This window comes from Globicephala melas, chromosome X, assembly GCF_963455315.2.
Source record: "Globicephala melas chromosome X, mGloMel1.2, whole genome shotgun sequence".
Classification (NCBI taxonomy): domain Eukaryota; kingdom Metazoa; phylum Chordata; class Mammalia; order Artiodactyla; family Delphinidae; genus Globicephala; species Globicephala melas.
This window is the reverse complement of record NC_083335.1, coordinates 83,268,342-83,287,778: the sequence shown is the minus strand read 5'-3', so window position 1 is coordinate 83,287,778 and position 19,437 is coordinate 83,268,342. Positions and strand designations below refer to the sequence as shown.

Below are 19,437 nucleotides of genomic sequence, written 5' to 3'. Positions count from 1 at the left end.
TCCTCCAGCTGGTTTGGGGCAACAAGGAGGCTGGCTGTGTCCACTAGGAAAGCACTGTCAAACTGTGGGCCTGGGGAAGTAACTTGAGAACAGGCAAGTGGGTAAGTACCTCAGGAGGTAATAAAGCACAGATCCGGCCAAGGAGCAGAAACCCGGGCCTGAAAAGCTGTCCAGGAGTGTGCTTTATGAGCCTCTGAACAGCAGAGCTCTCTGGAGCACAGGAAACCGTGCATCAAAAGTGCAGCAGGCTTTCTAGTGGCCAAATCCAATCAGGCTCTAATTAGGCTAAGTTTTAGGAGGCAATAGCCTTGGGCAGCAAATATCTCTACACAAGAAAGTGGTGACATATAAGGCTTTGTCACTGAGACTCAACATCTAACCCTGAAGTCTTGTTCAAGGATTAGATTCTTTTTTTTAATTTTTATTTTTATTGAAGTATAGTTGATTTACAATGTTGTGTTAGTTTCAGGTACACAGCAAAGCAATTCAGATATATATATATATATATATCTGTATATACACTTCTTTTTCAGATTCTTTTCCATTATAGGTTATTACAAGATATTGAATATAGTTTCCTGTACTATACAGTAGGTCTTTGTTGTTTATCTATTTTATATATAGTAGTGTGTATCTCTTAATCCCGTACTCCCTCCCTACCTTTCCCCTTTGGTAACCATAAGTTTGTTTTCTGTCTGTGAGTCTGTTTCTGTTTTGGAAATAAGTTCCTTTGTATCATTTTTTTACATTCCACATATAAGCAATATATGACATTTGTCTTTCTCATAAAAAAGAAAGAAATAATGCCATTTGCAGCAACATGGATGGACCTAGAGATTACCATACTAAGTGTAATAAGTCAGACACAGAAAGACAAGGATTAGATTCCACAGGCCTTATATACCCTCTCTCCACAGCACAACCAGCAGGTTCAGGGAACTGATAAGGTTGATGAAAACAGCACGTGAGAAAAACTAAAAGATTGCCTTATATTTAAAGGATATTTTGTTGTTTTTAAAATGTATATAAACCCTTTATGAATACAGTTTTAGTTTAAGGTATGTTAAGACAGCAACATAGGATAGAGAATTGTAACTTTTATGATAGGATATGTGAGGCTCTTCAGCCAAATAATCTTTTCTGAAAAAGCTGATACACATGCCCCAACCAGTGATTAGAGGTCCAATCTTCTGCAACCCCCAGAGGATATGCTATAGCAGATCATGAAGCGACTTAGGAGGATATTGTTCTGTCAATGAGAGTCAGTGTTCCATGACATTTCTTGAGGCCCCATTATGCATGGAGATGCTTAGGTTTCAGACTGTAGATGTGGACTGGAACCTCTAGGGAGCATATGTGGTGGGTTAACCACAACATATGGAGACGAGGGAGGAAAGAATTCGTCACTCCATTGTTTTCTACAGACTCTACTCCTTAGTTTGCTCCTCAAGTATAAAGTAAGAAGGCTGTTTGGGGGGCACTGTTATATAGTTATCTATGCCAGATGGTTCTTTTCTTACCTTCTTATTGCTTTATAAGCTCCCAACACTACTCCTATCCCTTCCCTGTGTAGCCTGGATAGGTTAATAACTCCTACGTACTCCCAGAGCTCTCTACACTCACCTCTACTGTTCCGTGCACTTACCACATTGTACTGAAGTTGTCTGTTCGTGAGTCTGTCTCCTCTGCTCTACTGGGAACTCCCCGAAGACAGAGACTAGGTCTTTCTCATATCTGTTTCCCCAGCACCTATGGGTGCTTAGTAGATGTATGTTGGACAGTTTGGGGGAACTTGAGGGTATTAACTGAGTTTTATTTTAACCTTGTAATCTAACAGTACCTTATACACAGTAGGTGTTCTATGTATATCTTCTCTGATAAAAGTAATTTTTAAAGGGCTTAAAGATATATGGTACTGTCATACAGAGTGAAGTAAGTCAGAAAGAGAAAAACAAATACCATATGCTAACACATATATACGGAATCTAAAAAAAAATGGTTCTGAAGAACCTAGGGGCAGGACAGGTATAAAGATGCAGATGTAGAGAATGGACTTGAGGACACGGGGAAGGGGAAGGGCAAGCTGTGACAAAGTGAGAGAGTGGCATGGACATATATACACTACCAAATGTAAAATAGATAGCTAGTGGGAAGCAGCCGCATAGCACAGGGAGATCAGCTTGGTGCTTTGTGACCACCTAGAGGGGTGGGATAGGGAGGGTGGGAGGGAGACACAAGAGGGAGGAGATATGGGGGTATATGTGTATGTATAGCTGATTCACTTTGTTATACAGCAGAAACTAACACACCATTGTAAAGCAATTATACTCCAATAAAGATGTTTTAAAAAAAGATATGTGGTACTTTATTTGGCTTACCAAATGCTTTCGCATTATGTCACATGATCCCCACCATGAGCTTGTTAGGAACCAAATCAGATAAAACAATTGTCATTTGACATGTAAGGGAACTGCCTCACAGCAGTTAATGGACTTTTGCAAGGCCACACAGCTAATGTGAACTCAGTGGGTACTCTGAATCTACCCTACTGCTCTACACTGCCCATGTTTCTCTACTATCTATAAAGATGGAACTGAGAATGTTGGATACCAACATAGTTTCCTGGACTTCCTAGTTATTAGATTCTTCTCTCTCCTGCTGGACAAGAACAAGGTAACCCTGGTACATGCTGACAGTCATTATGAGCAGCTGAATCAACCCATCTTGAAGCCTACCCGTTCCCTGGACTTCCTGTTATGTGAGATAATTTCCAGTTACAGTCAGTTTCAGTTACTTGCAGCCTAAGCATACCTGATGGATGAGGCTTGTTGACTAAGTGCTTTGAAGATGGGGCCCAGCCATTCTCCCAGCCTGGTCTTCTCTACAGTCCTTACAGCTTGGCTGGCTACAGTGGACTATTCTTGTGGGAGTGGGGAAGAAAGGTTGTCAGAGAGGTTCCTGAAACAAAAGTTAGCTTCTTGCTCAAGGGACCACCAGTTATGAAGCCATGTTAATGAAGCAGAAGCTGGCAACGAAATCAAGAGAGATGTAATGTATTCTCCACCCCAACCCCACAAACTGGTATCTTCCCTGGCAGTGCTGGAGGAGAAGGGGCAAGAACATTTACATCAGTTCCAACAGATAGGCCTCAGGCCCCCCTTAGAGAGACTGCAAGCCAGCATCTCCCCAGAAGTCAGTAGTCTACAATTACTGACATTAGGACAGCAGTTTTCACCCCCAAATCCCAAAGGGCTTTACAGCACTGTCGGTAAGAGAAAGTTCCAGAGACATGACTGTACGTCTCAATTCTATTAAGCATTCATTGTGTGGTTGAGACACACTCTTGAAATATTTCCATTTTGCAGTAAGAGAATGGAAATAGTATTTGCTCTTTCCCTCCAACTCAAGGATATTGGAAATGTGAATAACATTCAGGATGTATGTAGTAAGACCAGGAAAGTGCCTTGCATCAGCTTCAGGTCTGGACCCTGGAGTAGTTTAGAGGATTACAAACAGAACAGTTCCATCTACCAGCATTCTCTATGTTAAGAAACAAGCATGTATTGAGTGTCTACTACTATGTTCTGGGTTCTGAGCTAGGCTATGGGACTACATGATGGAGTCACTGTCTCTGCCTGCAAGAAATTTCCAATACAGTGAGAGAGACAGGTGTATCAATCCAGACATGGAATATGAGAATTTCAGTGTTATTGCCATCTGTGGGGAGAACTTGTGAGAGATGAGGCCAGAAAGATGATCTGGGATGAGATGAACCATGAATGCAGAGAGAATCCTCAAAATATTTAAAAACCAGAACATCAACTTGAGGATATGGGGAGGGGGAAGGGTAAGCTGTGACAAAGTGAGAGGGTGGCATGGACATATATACACTACCAAATGTAAAATAGATAGCTAGTGGGAAGCAGCCGCATAGCACAGGGAGATCAGCTTGGTGCTTTGTGACCACCTAGAGGGGTGGGATAGGGAGGGTGGGAGGGAGGGAGACGCAAGAGGGAAGAGATATGGGAACATATGTATATGTATAACTGATTCACTTTGTTATAAAGCAGAAACTAACACACCATTGTAAAGCAATTATACTCCAATAAAGATGTAAAAAAATAAAAATTAAAAATAAAAACCAGAACATCAGGAGCACTGACCAAGCAGAACAGATGCAGATCAACACACGAAACAGTGTCCTCCAGGCTCCCTGCTGTGCTGGGCACTATCCCTTTAGTTGCTGGGTCTTGCGGAGGTTAAAAATGGGTCCAGGAGTGGGGAACAGGGCAGAAGGAGGGATCTTGAGGGGACAAAGAGGAGCAGCTGGTATTAAAATATTCCACAATTTTAACAAGAGGTGTGACTATATCAGCGTCCTGCTTCAATGTCATGTGAAGGAACATGTATGTTACCTTGTGGGAATCCAGGAGCCCAGGAATTCCATGTGGGTTGGAAAGGGCACTTTAGCAGCAGTATGGAGGATGGACTGGATTGGGGCAGCATGCAGCCAGGGAGACAAGTAGAAACGCTTTGCAATACACCAAGGAAGATAGATAACAGGGCTTACTGCAGTGGCAACAGGGCATGTATTTCTGTAAGCATGTTCAAAGATGTTCGCACAAATCCCCATCTCTATATACCACCTTTGTTCCTAAGAGTTCTCCAGTCTTTTGCTGTCATGGCTCCAATATCCTAGCCCATTGCAAGCTTATACATACAAACACATATATACACAAATACATACACGTGTACACTTGTGTGACAGGCCCTGTTTAAGTATACACACTCAACTAGTGGCTGGCAGGCTATAATTATGGCAAGTAAGAGGCCTGCCAAGAAAAATTCATTTAAATATTGAGGTCATCCTATTCCCAGATGCAGGAGAGTGGTTGCAGTATAAACATCTACCTTCATGATACCAACCTATGTTATGGATCGTCCTCTCTAATTTTCCAAGCATAGTCACACAATTACTCATTTGTTTTCTTAACAATGGTCCTGGGAGGTGGATAGGACTGGTATTATTTAGTTCCAATGTATAGATAGGGAAACTGAGGTTTGGAAAGAAGGTCACTCGTAATGGGTCGGTGGTACCACTAGGACTAAGATGCCTTCTGCCTCTTGTCTCTGTTTTGTTCTTCTGCCTCTGTCTCCTGTTTCTCTCAACCTTCCATGTGGCGGCCTCCTTCAGAATAATTCCTGATCATTCTTGCTCCCACGTCCTGCAAACAAATACTAATTCTAATGCACATTGCTAAGAGAGTACTGTGGATGACTCAGAGTCTCCAACCCTATCCTCCACGGCCCTGCTCAAGTCTTACCATCCCCTCCAGGAAATCTGCCCTGGGACACCAGTTCAGTAACCTCAACCCCTTCTCCTTTAATATTTAGTTTGTATTATTGCCTTAGTGCTTTCTTTATTCTCTCCTGTTGTGTTCTGATTTCTCCATCTGTGACTTCTGGTTCCCTGGCTTCTTTTTTCTCCCTGCCTAGCACAAGGCTTGGCACACAAGGGAACACTTAATAAAGCATTGTTAATGAATAGCTGGATCCAATAGAGCCTTACTCTGGCATTGTAATGCCTGAAATTCCCAGTTCACAACAAAGCACTCTGAATGTGTATGTGTGTGTGTGTGTGTGTGTGTGTGTGTGTGTGTGTGTGTGTGTGTATCCATGCACCACTCATCCAGTGACCCTGAGGATAACTAAATCAATGCCTTCAAAGTGCAGCATCAGCACATAGTTATTGTACATTCCAGTAGGAACTGAAGCAAGGCAACTTTTTTCCCTCTAATTTTTTAAAAAATAAATATTGCTCTGGTTCCAAGTGGTATATTTTTGACATCTTGTGTACATTTCTGAAATAGAGTCCAGATGAGAAATGAGCTCGTGTATGTCCATCTCAACCGGAGAACAGTAGATTCCTATTCATGGACAATTTCATTTCTGAAATCCCAATTGCGGAAAAAAGCCTAGGGAGCAGGTTGCAGGAAAGAACGAGGCCAACGTGGAGTGACTGCTTGACAATCTCTTTGAGGCTTGAGGACAAGAGCAGGGCATGAGGAAGAGAAGAAAGAGGCACTAAAATGTTACCCTCCCCTCTCATACCTGCCCATTTAGATTTCTAAGGGACATGAATGGGAAGGCAGCTGATGGCTGCTCCCAAGCAGGCAGGATACTTGCAAAACACCCTTTAGATATGAGGGTGGCCAAAGGCAGGTGAACCTCAAGAAGAGAACTAGGTAAAGCAGGTCCCAGAGAACACCACCCACTAGTTTGCATGGAGGGAAATGCCTCCATAGAGTCCCAACTGAGAATGAAGGAATAATTTTTCTACCTCTTTTATAACGTGTAACATTGCCCAAGTACCTACCATGTACTAGGTACTGTTCTTGGCACTTATAAACATCAACTACTTTGTACTGTTGGGATTCACATTCTGATTTTACAGGTGAGGAAACTGAAGCTCAGAGAGAAATTAAGTCATTTACCTGTCATCACACAGTCTGGCTGACTGCATATTCTGGGTTCTTTCCATTGCACCACTCTGCCTTCCTCAGGTATATTCAGTGAGCTCTGGCAACAAGAAAAAAGCTGAGCACTTGGTCTTAAATGATGAGTGAGACATCGTCTAATGGAGAAAAAGAGGAAAACGGTATTCATTCCTGGCTGAAGGAATAGCAGATGCAAAGGGGCCGATGAAGGAAAGAAAAACGCACATTCGGGAAAATGGTAAATAGTTTTGTGGGGTTACTTGAGAGTGAGTACAGGTGATGAAACACGAGGCTAGAGCAGTTGAGGCCAGTTTATGAAGGGTCTCATCTATCATGTTAAGGAATGTGGTTTTCTCTCTCAGGAGATAAAAAATACTAGAAGAGAGGGAGTAGAGATCACACCTCTGTTTTAGAAAGAGCACTGAGGCAGCCATGTGGGCAGACAGTTCGGAAGAGGCACTGACTGGCTGCAGGGAGACCAAGTTGGGAACGTGTGGTAACAGTCAAGGCGAGAGTCAGGGTCGTGAAACAAATGGAGGCCCAGCTCATAAAATGCTGCCTCCAGAACAGTCATTGCAAGTCAGCCTCAGTCTAACTTCAAAGCTTGGATTCCAGGCTTTGCAGTATCTACCCCCACAGCCCTTAAACACTGCGTGTGTTGCTTTGGCCTCAAAATTAGTAACAAGTCTTGTTTTGTCCCTTGGGGACTTGCCATTTGTCTCCATCTTCTAAGCTGGTGGCTTTGTAGCTCCCCTGAGCCTAGCCTAGCCCAGCAGTCTGGTGAGGGAGGAGAGAAGTCAGGTAGGCTCCAAGCAGAAAGGGCCCTGATGAACACATGTTTCACGTTCCCCACATTGCATGGCAATTCAAAACCAAACCCTATGGGATTGTTTTCTTAAAGATTTGGGATGGGTTTGGGGCTTCTTCTCTTTTTTTCTTTTTCTTCTTTTTTTATTATGTGTGTTTCTGGACTGCAAATATTTCCTCTGTCCTTGAGTTAAGTAATAGCAGAGGGTGAGAGAAAATGAAAATTTGCAGCAATGCAGAAAAGATGTTTCTGGAAAAGTCCAGAGGAGGGAAGGAAATCCAGTGTGGGGGCTCATAGCAATGTTCAGAGAAGGCCAGAGAATGTGGCTGTGGAGGGGTGGCAGTGGGGTTTCAGCTAGGGCAAGTGTATAGAAGTCAGGCAAAAGCCTACCTAAGGGACATGGCCCCTGACATGCAGGCTAGTTGCAGCCCTTGGCTCCTCTGCAATCAGCACTCAGATTGATTTTGCTCTGGTCATCAGCAGCTGTATAGCACCAGCACAGCCTGCAAGGTGTGGGCTCTTCCTGTTAACTATGGAAATTAAAGCACTAAAATGAACCAAAAGCACTTTACAGGTAAAGGCAGCCAACAATGCACTCCTCAGAAGCCCATGCTCCCCAAGAACTGGAGGATCTTACAAAAACCTCCCAGGCTTTCCTCTACATATAACTGTACAATTCTGAAATGGAGCCTAGATGAGAAGCCAGGTCATGTGTATATCTCTCCCAGTCTGAGAACAGTAGATTCCTACTCATGGACAACTTTATTCTTGAAATTCCAATTGTATAAAAAAGACTAGTGGAAAATACATAACTAACAAGGACCTACTGTATAGCACTGAGAACTATACTCAGTATTTTTTAATAACCTATAAGGGAAAAGAATCTGAAAAAGTATATACACATACATAGAATTTACACACACACACACACACACACACACACACACACACACACACATATATATCTGAATCACTTTGCTGTACACCTGAAACTAACACAACATTGTAAATCAACTATACTGCAATATAAAAAAAGACTAGTGGAACAGGTTTTATTTTATTTTCCATCTCACTCCCTTTCTATCATTTCCCTTAAGATATAATGAGAGAGCCTCCCTGGCGCAGCGCACTCCCCACCGGCCGCAGCCTGACACGCCGCGCGGCCCCCCAGTCTCCCTGGCCGCCTCCCCCAGGCATGGCCCAGGGCCTCGCCTCACTATGGCAGCAGCACAGCACAGCACCCTTGACTTCATGCTCGGCACCAAAGCTGATGGTGAGACCATTCTGAAAGGCCTCCAGTCCATCTTCCAGGAGCAGGGGATGATGGAGTCGATGCACACCTGGCAGGACCATGGCTATTTAGCGACCTACGTAAACAAAAACGGCAGCTTTGCCAATTTGAGAATTTACCCGCATGGATTGGTGTTGCTGGACCTTCAGAGTTACGACGGTGATGCGCAAGGCAAAGAAGTTGACAGTCTTTTGAACAAAAAAAAAAAGTAGAAGAAAGAATGAAAGAATTGAGTCAGGACAGTACTGAGCGGGTGAAGCGATTACCACCCATAGTTCAAGGAGGGGCCATTGACAGATACTGGCCCACTGCAGATGGCCGCCTGGTTGAGTACGACATAGATGAAGGGGTGTATGATGAAGACTCACCTTGCCAGAACATTAAAATTTTACACTCAAAACAATTTGGAAATATTCTCATCCTCAGTGGGGATGCTAATTTGGCGGAAAGTGATCTGGCGTATACCCGGGCCATCATGGGCAGCGGAAAAGAAGATTACACTGGCAAAGATGTACTGATTCTAGGAGGCGGAGATGGGGGCATATTATGTGAAATAGTCAAACTGAAACCAAAGATGGTCACTATGGTAGAGATTGACCAAATGGTGACTGACGGATGTAAGAAATACATGCGAAAAACATGTGGTGATGTCCTAGACAATCTTAAAGGAGACTGCTATCAGGTTCTAATAGAAGATTGTATTCCAGTACTGAAGAGGTACGTCAAAGAAGGGAGAGAGTTTGATTATGTGATTAATGATTTGACAGCTGTTCCAATCTCCACATCTCCGGAAGAAGATTCCACATGGGAGTTTCTCAGACTGATTCTTGACCTCTCAATGAAAGTATTGAAACAGGATGGGAAATATTTTACACAGGGGAACTGTGTCAATTTGACTGAAGCCCTGTCACTCTATGAAGAACAGCTGGGGCACCTGTATTGTCCTGTGGAATTCTCGAAGGAGATCATCTGTGTCCCTTCATACTTGGAATTGTGTGTATTTTACACTGTTTGGAAGAAAGCTAAACCTTGAAAATCAATTTCCCCTAATCATGTGTGCTGCAAATAGCCTTCCTGACCTTCATATGCTATACATGACATCGAAAGGAGTCAGGCAATTAATTGTGAATTCCTTCAAGTTTCCTTTTTTTAATTATATTTTAATTTAAAAATCAAATGGAAAATGTATATTTTGATGAAATAGGGTGTTATTTTTTTGAAGGATGATTAGACAGCACAGTGAAGGCTGCTAAATGCACTGAACCTCTAGAATGTGATTTTTGTTTTTGTTTTTCTGTGTGGGCTTCTTTTGTTTCTGTTTTGGTAGACTTCGAATTTGATTGTTTGGAGGAATGAACATCATTGTTTTCTTCTGGAGGGAAGCTCTTGACGGGAGTTTCTTTTCCCCCCAAATTGACATAGGTATTAAAATTTGGTGCTTATAAGGAAAGACTTTAAAAAATGAATAGCAATGCTTCGATTAAAATTACAAATGAGAAAAAAAAAGATATAGTGAGAAAGTACAGCTGAAGTCTTCCGACAATGTGCAGCATTTAGGGGAACAATTATTTATAATTTTTAATGAATAGCTTTGTTGGGATACAATTTGTATACCATAAAATTATCATACCATAAAATCCACCCATTTTAAGTATATTTCAAAGGTTTTTAGCACATTTATAGAGTTATGCAGCCATCACCACATCTAATTTTAGAACATGTTCATACCCCCAAGAAAGAAACTGAGCTCATATTCAGTCAGTCCATGTTCCTACCCACAGTCCTAGGCAACCACTAATCACTTTGTGTCTCTATAGATAACCCTTTCTTATAAATGGAATGATAAAATGTATGGTCTTTTGTGCCTGGTTTCTTTCACTTAGCATGTTTTTGTGGTTCCATCCATATTGTGGCATGTATCAGTGCTTCAATTATCTCTATTGCCAAATAGTATGCCATTATATGATGTATAACAGTTCGTTTATCTAGTCACCATTAATGGACATTTGGGCATTTCTGCATTTTGACTATGAGGAATGATGCTGCTAAGAATATTCATGTACAAGTTTTTGTGTAGACATATGTTTCCATTTCTTTTGGGTAGATATCTAAGAGTAGAATTGCTGGATCATATGGTAATTGACCATAGATGTATGATTTTATTGCTGGACACTCAATTCTATTCCATTTATCTATATATGTCTTTCCTTATGCCAGTACCACATTGTCTTGATTACTGTAGCTTTGTACTAAGTTTGAATTTAAGAGGTGTGAGTCCTCCAACTTTGTTCTTCTTTTTCAAGATTATTTTGCCTAGATAGGATACGTGCAATTCAATATTATTTTAGAATTAACATTAAATGGATATGAATGCATGAATGAATATTCAGCTTGTCCATTTCTGGAATATCTTCAAATCAATCAATATGAAAAACCACATTAAGAAATTGAAGAGTAAAAATCATATGATCATCTCAGTAAATGCAGAAAATTCTTTTGACAAAATCCAAATCCATTTATGATAAAAAAAACTCTCAAGAAAGTAGCTATAGAAGAAACATACCTCAACATAATAAAGGTCATATATGACAAGCCGACAGCTAACATCATACTCGATGGTGAAAAGGTGAAAGCACTTCCTCTAAGATCAGGAACAAGATAAGGATGCCCACCCTTGCTGCTTTTATTCAATATAGTATTGGAAGTTATAGCCATAGCAATCAGACAAGAAAAAGTAATAAAAAGGATCCAAATTGGAAAGGAAGAAGTAAAATCATCACTGTTTGCAGATGACATAATACTATATATAGAAAATTGTAAAGATACCACCAAAAAACGACTAGAACTCATTAATGAATTGGGTAAAGTTGCAGGATACAAAATTAATACCCAGGACTCTGCTGCTTTTCTATACACCAACATAAACTAGCAGAAATAGAAATTAAGAAAACAATCCCATTCATAATTGCATCCAGAAGAATAAAATATCTAGGAGTAAATCCAACTAAGGAGGTAAAAACCTATATTCAGAAAATGACAAGGCACTGAGGAAAGAGATTTAAGATGACACAAATACATGGAAAGATATACCATGCTCGTGGATTGGAAGAATTAGTATTGTTCAAATGACCATACTACCCAAGGCAATCTACAGACTCAATGCATTCCCTATCAAAATACCAATGGCATTTCTCACAGACCTAGAACAAGTAATTCTAAACTTTGTACATAAACACAAAAGACCCCTAATAGCCAAAACAATCTTAAGAAAGAACCAAACAGGTTTCAAACTATATTACAGAGCTACAGTAATCAAAACAGTATGGTACTGGTACAAAAACAAAGAGATAGATCACTGGAACTGAATAGAGCTCAGAAATGAACCCACACTTAAATGGTCAATTAAGTTATGACAAAGGAGGCAAGAACATACAATGGGAAAAAGTCTCTTTGATAAATGATGTTGTGAAAACTGGACAGCTATAAGCAAAAGAATGAAAATGGGGTACTTTTTTACAAAAATAAACTGAAAATGGATTAAAGACTTAAATTTAAGACCTGAAACCACAAAAGTTGTAGAAGAAATCATACACTTATGCTCTTTGTTATCAGTCTCAGAAATATTTTTTTTTGGATCTGTCTCTTCAGGCAAAGGCAACAAAGCAAAAATAAACAAATGGACCTATATCAAACTAAAAAGCTTTTGCACAGTGAAGGAAACCACCAACAAAACAAATAGGCAGTGTACTGAATGGGAGCAGATATTTATAAATGAAATATCCCATAAGGGGTTAATATTCAAAATATATAAAGAACTCACACAACCCAATAAAAAAAAAAGGTGATTAAAAAATGAGCAGGGGATCTGAATAGACATTTTTTCAAGGATGACATATGGCCAACAGGCACATGAAAGATGCTTAACATAACCAATCAAATCAACGTGCAAATCAAAACCACAATGAGATATTACCTCACACCTGTCAAAATGGCTATTATCAAAAAGGAGAGAAAAAAGAAGTGCTGGAGGAGATGTGGAGAAAAGGGAACCCTTGTGCACTGTTGGTATGAATGTAAAATTGTTTGGCCACTATGAAAAACAGTATGGAGGTTCCTCAAAATATTAAAAATAAAACTATCATATGATCCAGCCGTTCCACTTGTGGGTATTTATTCAAAGAAATTGGAGACACTAATTCGAAAAGATATGTGCACCCCACCCCATGTTCACTGCAGCATTATTTACAATAGCCAAGATATTGTAAGTGTCCATTGATAGATTAATGGATAAAGAAGATGCTTTTGCGAATATTTTCTCCCAGTCTGGTGGCCTTGTCTTCTCATTCTCTTGACAATGTCTTTTGCATAGCAGAAGTTTTTAATTTTGAATGAAGCCCAGCTTATAAATTATTTTTTTGATGGATCATGCCTTTGGTGTTTTATCTAAACATTCATCACCTTACCCAAAGTCATTTAGGTTTTCTTCTATATTATCTTCTAGGAGTTTTATACTTTTACATTCCACATTAAGTCTATGATCCATTTTGAGTTAATTTTTGTGAAGGGTATAAAGTCTTTGTCTTGATTTTCTTTTTTTTTGCATGTGGATGTGCAGTTGTTCCAACACCATTTGTTGAAAGGACTATCTTTGCTCCATTGTATTGCCTTTGCTCCTTTGTCAAGAAACAGTGAGCTACAATATCAATAAAATCCAAAAAACCCAATCCAAAAATGGGCAGAAGACCTAAATAGACATTTCTCCAAAGAAGATATACAGATTGCCAACAAACACATAAAAGAATACTCAACATCATTAATCATTAGAGAAATGTAAATCAAAACTACAATGAGATATCATCTCACACCGGTCAGAATGGCCATCATCAAAACATCTAGAAACAATAAATACTGGAGAGAGTTTGGAGAAAAGGGAACCCTCTTGCACTGTTGGTGGGAATGTAAATTGATACAGCCACTACGGAGAACACTATGGAGGTTCCTTAAAAAACTAAAAATAGAACTACCATACGACCCAGAAATCCCACTACTGGGCATATACCCTGAGAAAACCATAATTCAAAAAGAGTCATGTACCAAAATGTTCATTGCAGCTCTATTTACAATAGGCAGGACATGGAAGCAACCTAAGTGTCCATCAACAGATGAATGGATAAAGAAGATATGGCACATTTGTAGTGAGGTGGAGGGACCCAGAGTCTGTCATACAGAGTGAAGTAAGTCAGAAAGAGAAAAACAAATACCGTATGCTAACACATATATATGGAACCTAAAAAAAAAAAAAAGAACCTAGCGGCAAGACGGGAATAAAGACACAGACCTACTAGAGAATGGACTTGAGGATACGGGGAGGGGGAAGGGTAAGCTGGGACAAAGTGAGAGAGTGGCATGGACATATATACACTACCAAATGTAAAATAGATAGCTAGTGGGAAGCAGCCGCATAGCACAGGGAGATCAGTTCGGTGCTTTGTGACCACCTAGAGGGGTGGGATAGGGAGGGTGGGAGGGAGGCTCAAGAGGGAGGAGATATGGGGGTATATGTGTATGTATAGTTGATTCACTTTGTTATAAAGCAGAAACTAACAAACCATTGTAAAGCAATTGTACTCCAATAAAGATGTTTTTGTAAAAAAAAAAAAAAAGAATCAGTGAGCTATATTTATGTGGGCCTATTTCTGGGCTCTCCATTCTGCTCCATTGATCTATTTTTCTATTCTTTTGCAAATACCACACTTTCTTGATTACTGTAGCTTTATAGTAAATCTTAATGTCGGGCTTCCCTGGTGGCACAGTGGGTGGGAATCTGCCTGCCAACGCAGGTGACACGGGTTCGATTCCTGGCCCGGGAAGATTCCCACATGCCGCGGAGCAACTAAGCCCGTGTGCCATGACTACTGAGCCTGCGCTCTAGAGCCCGTGCTCTGCAACAAGAGAAGCCACGACAATGAGAAGCCCGTGCACCACTCACTGCAACTAGAGAAAGCCCGCGCACAGAACAAAGACCCAACACAGCCAAAAATAAAACGAACAAATAAATAAATAAATTTATTTTTTTAAAAATCTTAATGTCAAGTAGTGTCAGTCCTCCAACTTTGTTCTACTTCAATACTGTGTTGGTTATTCTGGGTCTACTGCCTCTCCAAACAAACTTTAGAATTAGTTCGTTGATATCCACTAAATAATTTGGAGGGATTTTGATTGGGATTGCATTGAATCTATATATCAATTTGAGAAGAAATGACTCGACAATATTGAGTCTTTCTATCCATGAACATGGACTATCTATCCATTTATTTAGTTCTTTTTTAATATCATCAGACTTTTTGTAGTTTTCCTCATATAGTTCTTGTACATATTTTGTTTGATTTATACCTAAGTATTTCATTTTGGGGGCTGCTAATGTAAACGGTGCTATGTTTTTAATTTCAAGTTTCACTTGTTCATTGCTGATATATAGGAAAGTGATTTACTTTTCTATATTAACCTTGTATCCTGCAACCTTGCTGTAACTGCTTATTCATTCCAAGTTTTTTGTGTCCATTCTTTCAGATTTTTGATATATACCGTCATGTCACCTACAAGCAGTTTTCTTTATTCCATCCCAAACTGTATACCTTTCATTATTTTACTGCATTATATAGTACTTCCAGTACAATGTTGAAAAGGAGTGGTGAAAGGGAACATCTTTTCCTTGTTTCTGATCTTAATGAGAAAGCTTATCATCATTAAGTATGATGTTAGTGCTATTGCTTTTAAAATAAACTTTTATTTTAGAATAGTTTTAGATATACAAATTACAAAGATAGTACAGAGATTTCCCATACACCCCACACACAATGTCCCCTATTATTAATGTATGACATTAATATGGTACATTTGTAATAACCAGTTAACCAATATTGGTACATTATTAGTAACTAAAGTCCATACTATTCAACATTTCATTAGTTTTTACCTAATGTCCTTTTTCTGTTCCAGGATGCCATCCAGGATACAACATTACATTTAGTTGGTACATCTCTTTAGGCTCTTCTTTCCTCTGACAGTTTTTCATACTCTCCTTGTTTCTGACAACCTTGACATTTTTGAGGAGTACTGGTTAGGTATTTTATAAAATGTTCCTCCATCGGTATTTGTCTGATGTTTTTCTCACGATTAGACTGGGGCTATGGGTTTTTGAGGGGAAGATCACAAAAGTGCAATGCCCTTTTCATCACATCATATCAAGGGACATACTATCAACATGACTTAATACTGTTGATGTTAACCTTTATCACCTGGCTGAGGTAGTGTTTGTCAGCTTTCTTCACTATATATTACTCTTTTCTCCTTTTCCATACTGTACTCTTTCAAGGAAGTCACTATACACAGGCCTGACTTAAAGAGTGGAGAGTTATATTCCATGTACCTGAGAGAAGAGTATCAACATAAATTATTTGGGATTCTTCTGCATGAAAGAGTTGTCTATTCTCCCCATTTATATATTTATTCAATCATTTATTTATACCCATATAGACTCATGGATATTTATTTTATACCTTGAGATATAGTCCATTACTAATTTATTGGGGTTTTTTCTGCTCAAGTTGTTTCAGCTTTGGCCATTAGGACCTCTTTCAGTTGACTTCAGTGTCCCTTTCACATACCCCCTTCACTGTGTGTGTGTGTGTGTGTGTGTGTGTGTGTGTGTGTGTGGTTCTTGTTTTGTTTTGAGCACTTCCTTACTTTCTGGCACTACAAGATTCTTCAGGCTCATCTTGTATATTTTTTAGCCCAGTCCTAGAATCAGCCATTCTTCCAAAGATCCCTGGTTCCTTTTATTGGAGAATGGTACTAAAATCTAAAATCTTGGTGCTAAGTGTGCTCACTGCTGTTTCAGTATGCTATTGTCTTTTAAATAAACTAAGGAAATATGGAGAAGAAATATGTAATTATACTGTCTTTTATAGTTACTTCATAATTACTTTATAAGCACTTTTTTTTTCTGTATGGATTCAAATTACTGTCCATTATTTTTTTTTTTTTCAGCCTGAAGGGTTTCTTTTACTTTTTCTCGTAAGGCAGGTCTGCTAGCAACAAATTCTCCTCATATTTAGTTTTCTGGGAACATCTTTATTTAATCTACAAATTTAAAGTTAGTTTTCCCAGATATAGCATTATTGGTTGATTTTTTTCATGCTGAAAATGTCATCCCCCCATCCCATGATAGCCATTGTTTCTGATGAGAAGTCAATTGTCAAACTTACTGGGGTTCCTTTCTGTGATGGGTCTTTTTTCACTTGCTACTTGCAAGATTTTCCTCTTTGGCTTTGAATTTCAACATCTTGACTATGATATCTCTAGGTGTGGATCTGTTTAGTTTATCCTACTTGGAGTTCATGAGCTTCTTGGATGTTTAGATAAATGTCTTTCATCATATTTGGAAACTTTTAAGCCATCCTTTCTATGAATAATTTTTCTGCCCCTTCTCTCCTCTCCTCTGGCACTCCCATTGCACATTTGTTGTTGTGCTTGTATTCTACATGTGTCTGTTCAAGTTTTTGATTCTTTTTATTTTCTTCAGAATGTATACTTTCTATTGATCTGTTTTCCAGTTCACTAATTCTCTTCTGCCATGTAAAATATATTGTTGATCCTCTTTTATGATTTTTTCATTTAGGTTATTGTACTTTTACTATCCAGAATTTCCATGTGGTTCTTTTCTTAAATGTGTTCTATCTTTTCATTGATATTCTTTATTTGATTAGTCATCACCATTATATATCCTTTAGATCATAAAACATGTTTTCCCTTACTTCTTTGAATATATTTATAATAGCAACTTTGAAGTACTTATCTGACAAATATAACATCTGGGCTCCATCAAAAGTAATTTCTATTACCTGACTTATTTCCTTTCCATGGTTACACTTTCCTGGGTTATTTTTTTTGGGGGGGGGTGGGAAGGCTCATAATTTTTATTGCAAACTAGATATTTTAAATAATAGAGTTAAAATTAGAGCTACCATATGACCCTGCAATCCCACTGCTAGGCATATATCTGGAGAAAACCATGGTCTGAAAGGATACATGCACCCCAATGTTCGTTGCAGCACTGTTTACAATACCCAAGACATGGAAGCAACCTAAATGTCCATCAACAGAGGAATGGATAAAGAAGATGTGGTATATATATACAATGGAATATTACTCAGCCATTAAAAAAATGAAATAATGCCATTTGAAGCAACATGGATGGACCTAGAGACTGTCATACTGAGTGAAGTAAGTCAGACAGAGAAAAAGAAATATCGTATGATATCCCTTATATGTGGAATCTAAAAAGAAATGATACAAATGAACTTACAAAACAGAAACAGACTCACAGGCTTAGAGAACGAACTTATGGTTACCAGGGGGGCAGGATGGGGGAAAGGGATAATCAGGGAGTTTTGGAATGACAGGTACACACCACTATATTTAAAATGGATAACCAACAAGGGCCTAGTGTATAGCACAGGGAACTGTGCTCAATGTTATGTGGCAGCCTGGATGGGAGGGAAGTTTGGGGGAGAATGGATACATGTATATGTATGGCTGAGTCCCTTTGTTGTGCACCTGAAACTATCACAACATTGTTAATTGGCTATACTCCAATATAAAATAAAAAGTTAAAAAATAAATAAATAATACATTGTAGTAACCTTGGATTCCGCTTACCTCCCCTTCCTGGGTCTTATTTCTGTTTCTATTTTGTTTTGTTTTTCTCTATTTGTTTAATCACTTGCCTGGACTAATTCTCGCTGAAGTCTATTTTCTCTGCAGTGTGCAACCTCTGACATCATGCTCATTTTCCCCTTTGTTTTATTTTTAAACCTGGCTTTCTGGGAGTCACCTCTGGTTCAGCATAGTTAGTTTTAGCCTGTGATCAAGTGGTCAAAGGTTTTTCTTAGGCACCCAGATCCAGTAAAGCTTGTACCCTTTGCCAAAGTATTTTGTATGGCTTGTGGAATGCCTTCATAGTTCAGGGAGGTTTTGATTCTACCCTGCATTCAAACAGAATTCAGCAGTTCACAAATAACATTTCTGGTTGCCCCTGCATGGGTTGCTCTTACGTACAGCATGTGTACAGCCCAAACTAGGGATAAGTTTGATGTTAGCAGGGCCCATTTTGATGGTTTCTTTCCCTAGGTCTCTCTGCAAAATGTCTGGCTGGTCTGCTCTATTCTGTCTGCTACTAATATATAATTGCTTTTCTAATTTTCACTACTATGATCTCTATGGTTTTCAACAACACCTTTAGGCATGAGTTCCTTCATGCTCTGTTCTAAAGAAAGTCAGCCTCCATAGGCTGTGCAACTATGCTGGAGCTAGGTGAGAAAAGTGTGATATGGCAGCCTGTCTTTTTCTGGAGTGACACCTCTGCCCTATGAACCCTTGAAGTCCTTGTCTGACAAGTACAACATCTGGGTCCTTGCCCTGGACCTGGGAGGGAGAAAATAGGAGTTGGCAGTCTTCTCCAACTGCCTCTCATAGTTTGCTGTACCTGCCTAGGAAACAGACTTCATCTTAAGGGTGGGAGCTGGGCCGGGGATGAGAGCCCTCCATCTTCTTGGCCATTTTCGCCCAGAATAAATCTTCCACAACATAAAACTGGAGGGTAGAATTAGAGTCACTAGCAGCCTGCCCATCCTGGAGTGAAACTATACCCTATAACCAGGAGTTAGTGAAGAAGACAGCCCCTGTACTTTTTGTTTGTTTGTTTGCCTTTTGGCTGTGCCCACCTAGAATAAAGTTTCCGCAATATAAAGCTAGGAGGAGAAGTAGGAGCAAGTCCTGGA

General features: G+C 39.6%; 1 protein-coding gene and 1 pseudogene across 3 annotated transcripts in view; one reads left to right on the top strand and one right to left on the bottom strand.

Annotated features, from left to right (window-relative positions):
- The window catches only part of SHROOM4 (shroom family member 4), a 215,017-nt gene that overhangs the window by 131,380 nt on the left and 64,200 nt on the right, over positions 1-19,437 (bottom strand). The gene's annotated exons all lie outside the window — the stretch shown is intronic.
- LOC115847126 (spermine synthase pseudogene) lies at positions 8,443-10,087 on the top strand (annotated as a pseudogene).